The sequence below is a fragment of the Leucoraja erinacea genome, unplaced genomic scaffold (genome assembly GCF_028641065.1).
Source record: "Leucoraja erinacea ecotype New England unplaced genomic scaffold, Leri_hhj_1 Leri_104S, whole genome shotgun sequence".
Lineage (NCBI taxonomy): Eukaryota > Metazoa > Chordata > Chondrichthyes > Rajiformes > Rajidae > Leucoraja > Leucoraja erinaceus.
In genome coordinates, this window is record NW_026575286.1 from 24,797 (window position 1) to 36,798 (window position 12,002).

The 12,002-nt window shown below is 45.1% G+C and overlaps 1 pseudogene; it reads left to right on the forward strand.

The window, feature by feature from the left end:
* The first annotated feature begins 5,144 nt into the window (after positions 1–5,144).
* LOC129715180 (U2 spliceosomal RNA) lies at positions 5,145–5,250 on the forward strand (annotated as a pseudogene).
* The last annotated feature ends 6,752 nt before the right edge of the window (positions 5,251–12,002 follow it).

Here is a 12,002-nt window from a genome sequence, read left to right on the forward strand (position 1 = left end):
ACGGTTCACCAGACTGATTCCTGGGATGTCAGGACTGTCTTATGAAGAGAGACTGGATAGACTTGGTTTATACTCTCTAGAATTTAGGAGATTGAGAGGGGATTTTATAGAAACTTACAAAATTCTAGAGAGGTTGGAAAAGATAGATGCAGGAAGATTGCTCCCGATGTTGGGGAAGTCCAGGACAAGGGGTCACAGCTTAAGGATAAAGGGGAAATCTTGTAAAACCGAGATGAGAAGAACTTTTTTTTTCACAGAGAGGGGGGAATCTCTGGAACTCTCTGCCACAGAGGGTAGTTGAGGCCAGTTCATTGGCTATATTTAAGAGGGAGTTAGAGAGTGGCCCTTGTGGCTAAGGGGATCAGAGGGTATGGAGAGAAGGCAGGTACAGGATACTGAGTTGGATGATCAGCCATGATCATATTGAATGGCGGTGCAGGCTCGAAGGGCCGAATGGACCGAAGGGAGAAGCCCTAAGGAGAGAGAGAGAGAGCACACTTTCTATTTCTAGAGAGAGAGAGAGAGAGAGAGAGAGAGAGAGAGAGAGAGAGAGAGAGAGAGAGAGAGAGAGAGAGAGAGAGAGAGAGAGAGAGAGAGAGAGAGAGAGAGAGAGAGAGAGAGAGAGAGAGAGAGAGAGAGAGAGAGAGAGAGAGAGAGAGAGAGAGAGAGAGAGAGAGGAACAGAAGTAGGAGACGACAGGATGACAGATTATCCCTTGGGGCACCCATAAACTGAGAGGGCTAAAAAAAATTAAAATAAAAAATTAAAATAAATAATAAATAAAAATGCCTCACCCTATATCCCTGATGGGGAAGGAAATGGATTAGGGCTTTGGAGGAGGAGAACGTGGGACGATTATTGGCCATGAAAGATTTGAAGGCACCATTGGTAAAAGTGGTGGGAACCACTAAGTGTCAGATAAAGATGATGTAAATTGTTACAACCGGGCCGACAAAAGACTACAAACATGGCCGCCGCTCACAAACTTACCGGCTACAGCGCCATCTTCTGGTTGGATGCCGTCATGACCGAGGGTATGCAGGCCCCTCAGCAAATGTTACCCACTTAAGGTGAACCCCAAGGAACAAAGGGGAATGAGAAGGTGGAGAGTTGAAAATGAACAAGAAAAAGAAGGCATGTGGACATTATATTATGAACTATTGTGGTGGAAGTCATTCTTCTTAAAGTCAAGCAGAATTGAAGGAGGTGGTGGGATTGTCATTTATTTCCAACCCCCGATTCAGCAAACAGTTGGTTGCTGCGGTCAATGTCAATGAACAAAGCCCCTGGTTGAAAAGACTGAAATAAGTGATGAACTGACACAAGTGAGTCCTATGAGGGAACCAAGCGGGGCCAGAGAATTACATGCCAATAATACATGTCTTGGGGAACTTTTCCTCAAAGTCCTATCAGGAGTGAAATTAATCTGGAGATTATAAGCCCTAACAGGACTGGGGTCCCCAAGAGAGAGAAAGGGATTTAAGGAAGGATGTCAAGAAAGGCTAGGATGAGGTAGGTTTTTTAATTAGATGGGAAAGGCAGAGTTGAAAGTTGAGGGGGAACTTCTTTACTCAGAGAGTGGTAGCTGTGTGGAATGAGCTTCCAGTGAAGGTGGTGGAGGCAGGTTCGATATATGGTTATATGGTATACCCTTAGAAAGTATTTGCTGATGTGGACAATTTGTTGGTTTGTTCCACAAGTGAAGAGAGAGAAATACTTCAGAATATAAGACAGCAGATGATGACCTTGGGAAAGGCAGGATATAGTTCAGACTAGATTGGGAATTTTGAAATTGTATGGTGAAATGGAAAAAGTACATGTCAAAGAAGTTAAATTAAAATGCAGACAAAGCAGCTGAAACAGCATCTGGAAGAGATGTCCAGGGTAAGTCTGAATCGATTTAGGTATGAGCACTGTAGTGTCGTTTATGCTGAATAAGGTAATTAAGAGGTTTGGTAAACCTACAGAAATCAGCTTTGACAACGGATTGTTTTCATTTGATGAAAAGAATAAATGGAACATTGAAGGTTAAAATAAATAAGATTTGTGTAATGCTCTGCCATTGGCACTGAAGAAATGTTGCATGCAAACTAACCAGCAGGTGACACAATGGAGAAGTTCCTGCAAGGGACCGAGTTTGGAACAGTTACAGATAGAATTTAAAAAGTATATGAAACAGTTAATAATGATATACAAGTCTATTTATGAACAGGTAAAGTAAAAGCTGTCGGAGATGGACCAGGAAGAAGGACCCTTTAAACCTGAAGACAAGGTGTATGTATGAGTTTTCTAAATCACCGACCGATGTTCGTTTAGAAGGTTGAGATACCTAGTACGATTTCAATAATTACATGAGGGCTGTCCCACAGGTACGAATAGATAATAGCCCTGAGGTAATTGAACAGGAGGACAAAGAAGAGTAGAGTTTTAACAAGAACTTGTTTGACATCAGTGGTGGGAAATAATGGAAAGGATACTAAAGACAATATTATAGGAATTTGGACAAATAGGGTAGGATTAGGAAGAATTAGCATGGATTTGTGATTGTGACATTTGACTAATCATGATTTTTCTTAAAAGAGGTTATTAGGAAAATTGATGAGGTTAAAGTGGTGAACTTCAGTAAGGCCTTTGACAAAGTTCAATAAAGGAAATAAGGTTGGTTAAGAAGTGGTTAGTAAGGAATAGCAAGATGGATTAAAAGTGACTGTTGGGAAATGTCAGAGAGTAATGGTGGATGGATGTTTATCAGGTTGGAGGTCAATGACTAGAGGGGTACCTCAGGGATGTGTGTTGGGACCACTGTTGTTTGTCATGTGAATCAATAATATGGATGTTGGTGTGGTAAGATAGATTAAGAAGTATGTAGATGATACTAAGATACGTGGTGTTGTGAATAATTAAGTAGATTTTAAAAAATGTACAGAGAGATTTAAGTCATTTGGAAGACTGGGTTGAAACATGACAGATGGATTTAATGTTGATAAGTGTGAGGTGATACAACTTGGCAGGACAAATTCAAATTAGACTTACATGGTAAATGATTGTGAATTGAGGAATGAAGTTGAACAGAGGGATCTAGGAACAACTGTGTATAATTCCCTGAAGGTGGAATCTCGTGTAGAAAGGATGGTAAAGAAAGATTTTGGTGTGTTGGCCTTTATAAATCAGAGCATTGTGTATAGAAGTTGGGTTGTAATGTTAAATTGTACAAGGTATTGGTGAGGTCAATTGTGGAGTATGGTGTATAATTTTGGTAGGCATAATTATAGGAAAAAGGTTAACAAAATAGAGAGTACAGAGGAGATCAATTAGAATGTTGACTGGGTTTCAGCAACTAAGATACAGAGAAAGGTTGAACAAGTTAGGTTTTTATTATTTGGGAAAGATAGAAGGAATACCCACCATGGTAATGATGTTTTCTTAAGGAACTGTTTACTGGCAGTATCTCATTCTATTACAGAATTAAAAACCAAGGGGCTGTTGGCACAGAGTCCCCATCTCGACTTGCCAATCCATTCTGTGAAAGCAGAGAACTGGGATCTTGTAAAATCATGGAAGGAAGAAAAGCTGCAACCAAAGTGGACTGGACCCTACCTTGTGTTATTAATCACCGAGACAGCAGTACGAACAAAAGAAAAAGGGTGGACACACGCAAACCGATGTAAGGGTCCTGTGGAGGCCCCACCGGACAATATCAGCCCGTAGACTGTGCGTGAAGGGAAGGAACCATTGACTTTGTGCCTATTCGGATGTTGTATTATTCCCTGCGCTGGCCTTCAGAACACAGTATGACTAGCGAGAGGAGGATAGGGAGGCGAAGAATCTGCTGCTAGCACTAGAAAAGGAAGATATAGTATAATTCAAAAGATGCGTAGCAAAAAGAAAAATGGTGGATTGTGAGAAAAGGGTTTATAGGGATGGTTGAATTATACTAGAACTCTGAAAAATATAACTTAGAAAGAAATGAGCTTATCAGCAGAAGCCAGACTGCTGGTAGAATAAAGTAACAATATACAGAACAGAGAGAAATTCTAGATAAAAAGTAGCAAACAGATAAAAACTTCAGCAGAAGGCCTTGGGAGTCTTTGACGTCAGGAGATGGTCCGAGACATTCCTGGACTTTCTCGTGGGAATGTGGGCTTTATGTTATGATTGGACGAAACTCGATGGGGAGACATGAGGTAGTGACCATAGTGAAGAAAAGTATAAAGATAGAAAGCATCTCCATTTTCTTTGTGCCTCTAGGGGACATCAGAGGAGAGGCACCTATCCCTGGAGGGGAACAACCTGTGCCCGACTTTGCTCCCGCACCGGCAAAATTCACTTCTCGGCCGGGCGGGAAGCAAAGCAAAGAGGTCCCGTATGCCAGTCTTTAGCGAGACTGGCTTGGAACAGTCGCTAGCGGCCAGCGCGGAGGCTGCAGGACAGAGAGCAGGGACCAGCGCTGTAAGTACCCGGGGTACACAGCAGGGCTGGAAACGCTCAGCGAGTGCAGCGGCACTATGGAGTAGGAACTGGACGTCCGGGCTGAAAACCTTCTTCAAAAGGTAAGCACCGGGGTTGGTCCAGGGGATCCATAGGTACAGGAACTGCCGCGAATGGACCAGGCCCGTGAACACCGGGGTCGGTCCGAGCGGCTCGAACCCGACACGCAGGGAACAACGTTCACCAGCGGGAGAATGAAAAGTCGGGAACCGCAGGTAGGAGACTCTGCGTTTCCTTCCACTTACCTTTAGGTGCAGACATGGACTGGGTCCATGTCAGCTGCAGAATGCCGGCGGGAGAACCGCGGAGTGCAGGCAGCCGGCAGGAGAGCAGTAACGGCAGTCGGCAGCGGCAGCGGCGGCAGCGGCAGGAGCGCTGGCAGCGGCAGGAGCGCTGGCAGCGGCAGGAGCGCTGGCAGCGGCAGGAGCGCTGGCAGCGGCAGGAGCTGGCAACGGCAGGAGCTGGCAACGGCAGGAGCAGCATGGGCACATCGATTCCCGGAGAGGGAAAACACCGGTGCCCAACTTCGCTCCAGCACGGTGAGAAAATTCATTTCTCGGCAGCAAAGGACTTTGCAGTTGACTGGCTGCAATCTACTACAAGGGACCAGTATGTGAGTACCAGGGTCGGTCCCAGCGGGGTTTTTAGTTACAATAATCACTTCTGGGCCTTTTGGCTAAGATCAAGTGTAGTATCTGTTCTTATCAGTTTAATATCTGATTCATCCCTTATCTAGGGACCATATATTAAATAAAAACTATAGTAGCTGTTGTCATCAGTTTGAATGTCTTATATGTCCCTTATCTAAGGACCATATAAGTAGGAGTGTCCAGAATTGAGGGCATTAGAGTGGGGTTGACCGGCTGCAACGACCGCAAGGGACCAGAACCGTCAGTATGGGGGTCGGTCCCAGGGGTCTAAGATAAAGGAGCAGCCAGGAGTGCTGAGAGCGTTGGAGCCGGGTTAAAGGAATAGATGGAAGCAGCTGTGCCAGTTATCCTCCACACCGGCCATATCCACTCCATGGAAGGAAGGACAAAACTGGAGAAGGAGGACCATGGAACAGCGGGCAGCCAGCAGCAGCCAGCGGCACTTGGATCATCCGTAGTGGGATCAGCTGTGCCCGATGTCGGCCCCGCACCGGCCAGATCCATGCGGCCGAGCGGTAAGGCTAGACACATATCAAACAAGGTAGTGGACTCAGAGGGTCCGACTTTGCATAATACCGCCGGCAACCAGCGCCGAGAGGGCTGGAGTGGAAGAAGCGGTGTATGGAGCCTTGCTCCAACGTGATAAAACCACAGCAGTACCTCTTTGAGGGCTGCACAATGCTTCTACCCCATCAGAGGGGAGCACTGTGGGTCAGTTCTGGGTTGACTTGCAAGAGGGGTCCGCAGAACAAAAGACAAGTGGGCAGCAGTTAAGCCCCACATGGGTACCCCGTGCGGGACCCTAGAGATCTCTAACTCTATAAAAAAGAGTAGGCAGGACCCTGATGGGCCAGAGCCTGGTAATACAGCGTCCCATGATCCTAACACAGCAGGGACTCTGCTGGACATGGTGGCTGATTACTTTAGCCAAGTCAAACATGGGTAGACTTGGATCCAGGATGGCAATAGTATTACTATATGTCTGGCCACAAACGCCAACAAGAAAAAATTTACAGACACTGGCCAGACATCTGCCACCTGGCAACGGTGAGGCATTACAGGTGCCCAGTGTAAACCAATGCATTTGGCAGCATATGGGGACGAACATCAGGAACCAGGACCTCAAGATCCAGAGAACCTTAAAGGGATTCACGGAAGGCATCATAGCATACACCCGCACCCTGGACTAAACGTAGGTAACCAAGACCATCAAGACGCACTAGCTCTGTTTAGTAATATGCAATATGACCTGAACTACACGTGGAAGGCGGCCATTCAGCCAGCACTAGGACCCCAAAATGCTACCATTTGCAAACAAAGAACCGTGGGTGGACAAAGCCAAGACACTGGGGCTCATCAAGGCCAGCGCAAGGGCCTATTTTGGGGCATGATACCAGCCACATGCAAGGCCATAAAAAATGTGGCTCATACCAGTGGCAGTGCCAGAAATCAATATAACCCGCAGGATCCTTTTTTAGGGTATGGCCAGGGCGGCCACCCTGGAAGATGCGGAAGCCTCAACTTCCCACACAACCCCGAACAAGAAATATCAAACCAGAACCTCCTTTTCAAAAAACCAAGGAAATAACTCAACCACCGGTAACCATGGAGGTAGGTGGGTGGGGTTTATTCTGTTAAAATAGGGACCTACGATGGTAGGGGAGGTTGCAACACTACAGTTATGTATGGTATATAATCACTACAGATTCATATAATCTCAGCAGTATTCAGGGTTATCTGATAGGATTTACTCATCCCAATAACCACAGTACAACATACACCAGAAGGGCATTTTGTCCTTACATAAACCAAACAATCCAAAACCCACATGGTGCTACAAAAAATTGTACACGAAAGGTGTGATTGAGCATACTTTTCATGGAACATTAGAATTGTATCAAACATATTTATTAAATAAAATAGAGTAGGGTTGCAGGATTATCATTTGATTTTAACCCTAAACACATTTGTTCTAGATATTCATTTTAAGATGGATACTCTTATTATTGATAAAGACTTGGTGTCAGCTGCGGTTTTCTATATGGCAGGCATTGACTCAAAAGAGGAACTTTGGCAATATAGAGCTTACAAAAGGGGCAATCATCAGCCCCAATATTATTTACTAAAATTCTAAAACCAGCTTGGCATTGTTATGTAAACAAAGCCATAGGGTGATGTATTTCCCCCGTTCGGCCCCATCAATGGGGTACTAGGGAAAATTGAACTTCACTCGGCATCTGGAATTCTCAGAGTACCCGACTGGCCTACTAAATCATGGTATTCGGTCATACAGGGGATGGTGTTAGAACCATGTTCCCTAATGTACATAGCCAAAAATTATTAATTTATCCAGTGACTGGAGGCAGTCATCCATGCCATAAGACTATGGATTTATTGATTGGTAGAGTCTAAAAGACCCACTACACGGCAGTGGGCTGTCAGACAGGACGATGAATCTCATCTCATCTGCACTAAGACTGTCAACACGGAAGCAGTACCTTGGACACATCAAGAATGGGGCATATACTGCTTGGACTACAACCTCGACCAACAGGCCAAGAATTTCTGGCCGTATTGGATTTTTAACAAGCCTCCATTATGATAATCGATGGGGCTACAGTGCCATCAATAGTGCCACAAGTGCACTCTCCAATTACCTATCACAAGGAACAGAGCGGCACGCGGTGGGAACGCACCCCTGGTAAGAAAACCAGGTACTCCGAAATCTGGGACGTGGGTGTCGTTTCTCAACATGCTGAGGAGCTTGTAGCTCATAACAGCGTTGTCACTTCAGTAACAGTCCAGGAAGATGGTTATGCTCATGGTGTTATTTACCGCACAACAAGTCCAGCCATTAAGCAAACTGAGCCTGGACTCCCTGATCATCTCACCGAGAAACTGGTGTTGTCATACAGGATTTAATAAAAGAAAACAGATCGGGTTCCTCGGGTCAAGTGTTTGAATTTATGGTACACCCATATGGCAAACGACTGTGTATAGCAAGACACATCTAACAATACATAGAATATACTAAGAACATTCGAGGTCAGAGAATGGAGTTGTTTATCTCTTACAAGAAACCGCATGAAAGGGTCACGACTCAAACTATATCAAGGTGGCTCAAATAGGTCCTAAAAATGGCAGAAATAGACACTAATGTTTTAACTCTCATTCCACCAGGGCTGCAGCAACATCCGCAGCAAAAATTGTACAGGTACCCACAGACCAAATCCTCAGAATGGCAGGATGGTCATTCAAAAAGGGTTTTTCCACAGGTTTTATAATAAACCAGTTATTTTTTGGAGCCATCATTGTATTAAGAAAACATTTTATGTTCAACAAAATAATTTGCCCGAAAGGTTACAGGGCTATGATTCTCAAATTTAAAAAAATGTTATATATTTTTTCGTTATACCACACAACTCTTTGTATAATTGTGTTTTAAAATTACTAATGATGCTCTCTCCCAATACCCAAGGCAGTTTGTGAAGCATGGACTCGTTCCACGGCATGAGGTCACAGAGCTTTGAAATCTTCACGAAGTCACTCACGTGACTCCGAAGTAAAATAGTAAGATTAAACGAGAACTTACCAGTTTGAAGTTTGATCTGTATTTTATGAGGAGTTACGATGAGGGATTTCGTGCCCTCCGCCCCCACCCTCTTATGATCATATCAAAAACTGGTATCTCTTTGGTAATCTTACTATGTTAGATCATTATAGGTTCCTGTGACCTCACACCGCTGCTTTGAAGTATGACACGCATGCGTGGAAGCGGGGTTCTTCACGAAATCCCTCATCGTAACTCCTCATAAAATACAGATCAAACTTCAAACTGGTAAGTTCTCGTTTAATCTTACTATTTTGGATGATCAGCCATGATCATATTTGTAATTACCTGACTAGCACACAGGTAAAGGTGTAAGCATCTTTCATAAACATTCCAGTGTCAGATCTGCAGTACATTGTACGTTTATCCTGCTGCATCTACTGAATATAATAAATGGGCAATAGGCGGGGTTATTACTACTAGGCATTCTGATTGGCTAAATATAGTGAGGTTAAACAAAATCGCCGTATCTATTGGGTGGCCTGCTAGCCCACCTGGCCCTCGTGCGGTAGGAAGCCGCATCATCCTCCTTTCCTTCCGAAAAGATGGGGACTGGGGTTGGTGATACCACTTGTCCTTGTACTAGTGGTTTAAGCGGCTTGCTTGTCTTGTCGTAAAGCTTCTTTTGCGTGTCGCAAAATTGCACTCGCTTTTGTATCGCGGCGAGGGAGCGGACGTGCTGCTGCAGCTGTTGCTGGGAGACGGGCAGTGGTGGACGCGTCTGGCGAGACATTAGCCGCTGGGTGGGGGAGCCGAGAACGCTGTCCCTTGAAATGTAGGACAGTAGGTTGAGTAGGTCCAGGATCTCTGGTGCTGTAAGGCAGCAACTCTACCTCTGCGTCACCGTGCTGCCCATGTCCATTATCTTGCCCATTTATCACCTTCAGTCTTGATTAAAATCACCATCCCTTCTCCCCCACCTGACCCACCTGCCCATCAACCCTTCCTCACCTGAATCCACCAGCCACCTGCCTGGTCTTGCCCCATCCCTTCTCCCCTCCCCTTTCTACCACTATCTTCACTCACCTTCATCAGTCTGTAGAAGGCTCCTGACTCGAAAAGTTGTTTGTCCATTTCCTTCCACTAATGCTGTCTGACCTGAGTTACTCCGCCATTTTGTGGCTTTCCTTGGTAAACCAGCATCTGCTGTTCCTTATTTCTCCGGTAATTTGATTTTCTTTTTGCTGAACACATTCTCTCACCAATGCCCTGTATAATTACAGTAAGACACACTTACTTCCAGTGCAATAATCAATATCAATAATCTTGTAACTGAGACAAGCATACTTCTTGATTTCTTAACTGAATGTCATGCTGGACTTTCAGTGATTAGTATCTATGTCCATCCAAAACCGTAAGAAATCCCAGAGTTGTGGATGTAGCCCGGACCATCACACAAATCAACCTCTTTTCCATAGACTCCATATACACTTCACGCTGCCTCGACAAGGCCAGCAGCAAAATCAAGGACGAGTCTCACCCCAGTCACTCCCTCTTCTCCCCTCTCCCATCAGACAAGAGGCATAGAAGTATGAAAAGGAAATCATCCAAATTCAGCATTAAACATTATTCTCTTTATCTCATGTCTGCACACTGTGGATGGCTTGATTATAATCATGTATAGTCTTTTCGCTGACAGCTTAAACAAAACATTTCACCGTAACTTTGTACAAATGACAATAATAAACTAAACTAAACTTAAAAAACACTTTGCATTTCTATTATATGCACCAGCGCATTGTGCCACATTGCATTGCATCTGCCACGTTTTAGACAATAGACAATAGGGGCAGGAGTAGGCCATTTGGCCCTTCGAGCCAGCACCGCCATTCAATGTGATCATGGCTGATCATCCCCAATCAGTACCCCGTTCCTGCCTTCTCCCCATATCCCCTGACCTCTATTTTTAAGAGCCCTATCTACCGCTTTCTTGAAAGCATCCAGAGAACCTGCCTCCACCGCCCTCTGAGGCAGAGAATTCCACACTCATCACTCTCTGTGAGAAAAAGTGTTTCCTCGTTCTAAATGGATTACTCCTTATTCTTAAACTGTGGCCCCTGGTTCTGGACTACCCCAACATTGGGAACATGTTTCCTGCCTCCCTGCCTCTAGCATGTCCAACCTTAACAATCTTATATGTTTCAATGAACTACCCTCTCATCCTCGTGATGACCATGCTGTGAGTATGTCAAGTGCAAACTCGGCAGAGGTCGTGAATCAGTTTGTGAAAGTGGGACAGGCCCTTTAATTCACTGATCAGAACGATGCAGAGCTGAGCAAAGGTTCATAAAGATGGGAAACAGATTGTATAATTGGTCAGAAAATGAGTTTGGAGAAAGGGCAGACAACGTTCACTTATTTCCCTCGCAAGAAACTTGCAGAACCTGGTTCATGGTTTTCTGTTTTACAGTGCATTGTTGGGTAGCCACAAGAACCTGTTTTTACTTACTTCTAACTATCACCACCACTACCTGTAGAAGCTGGTTCCCTTTTCTTGGAAGACATTCAACTACCTTTTGCAAAATTGACACCGCAATCTGAACCCTTTTGACATTTATATCTTTTATACCTGAGATGGGTATAAATGTAATTGACCTGAGTTTGAACTCGTGCAGAGGAGGTTTACCAGAATGATTAGTCTGAAGAAAGGTTCCAACCTGAAACATCACCTGTTCTTTTTCTCCAGAGATGCTGTTTGACCAGCTGAGTTACTCCAGCATTTTATATCTATCTTTACCAGAATGATGCCTGGATTAGGTGGTATTTACAGTGTATAGATACATGACTAGACTAAGTGGGACCCATTGGGTCCCATGTTCACCCGGAGGGCTGGTCCCCCAACGCAATATTCCACCTCTCCACCAATTCCAATATTGCTGGCCAGTCGGGAGGAGGCTTTCTGGAGCGTTAGTATGGGTGTTGTGGGCCGAAGGGACTGGTTTCCAGAGGGCTAGTATGGACATTGTGGGCCGAATGGATTCTTAGGCTGGCAGCTCAGTCACTCAGGTCTGGTGGGCTGGTAGCACAGTCACTCAGGCCTGGTGGGCTGGCAGCTCAGTCACTCAGGCCTGGTGGGCTGGCAGCTCAGTCACTCAGGCCTGGTGGGCTGGCAGCTCAGTCACTCAGGCCTGGTGGGCTGGCAGCTCAGTCACTCAGGCGTGGTTGGCTGGCAGCTCAGAAACTGCCAGAAATTCTGCCCAAAACAGGTGTGAGACTGTGAGAGAGAAGGGGGAGAGGGTGGAGAATCAATTTTA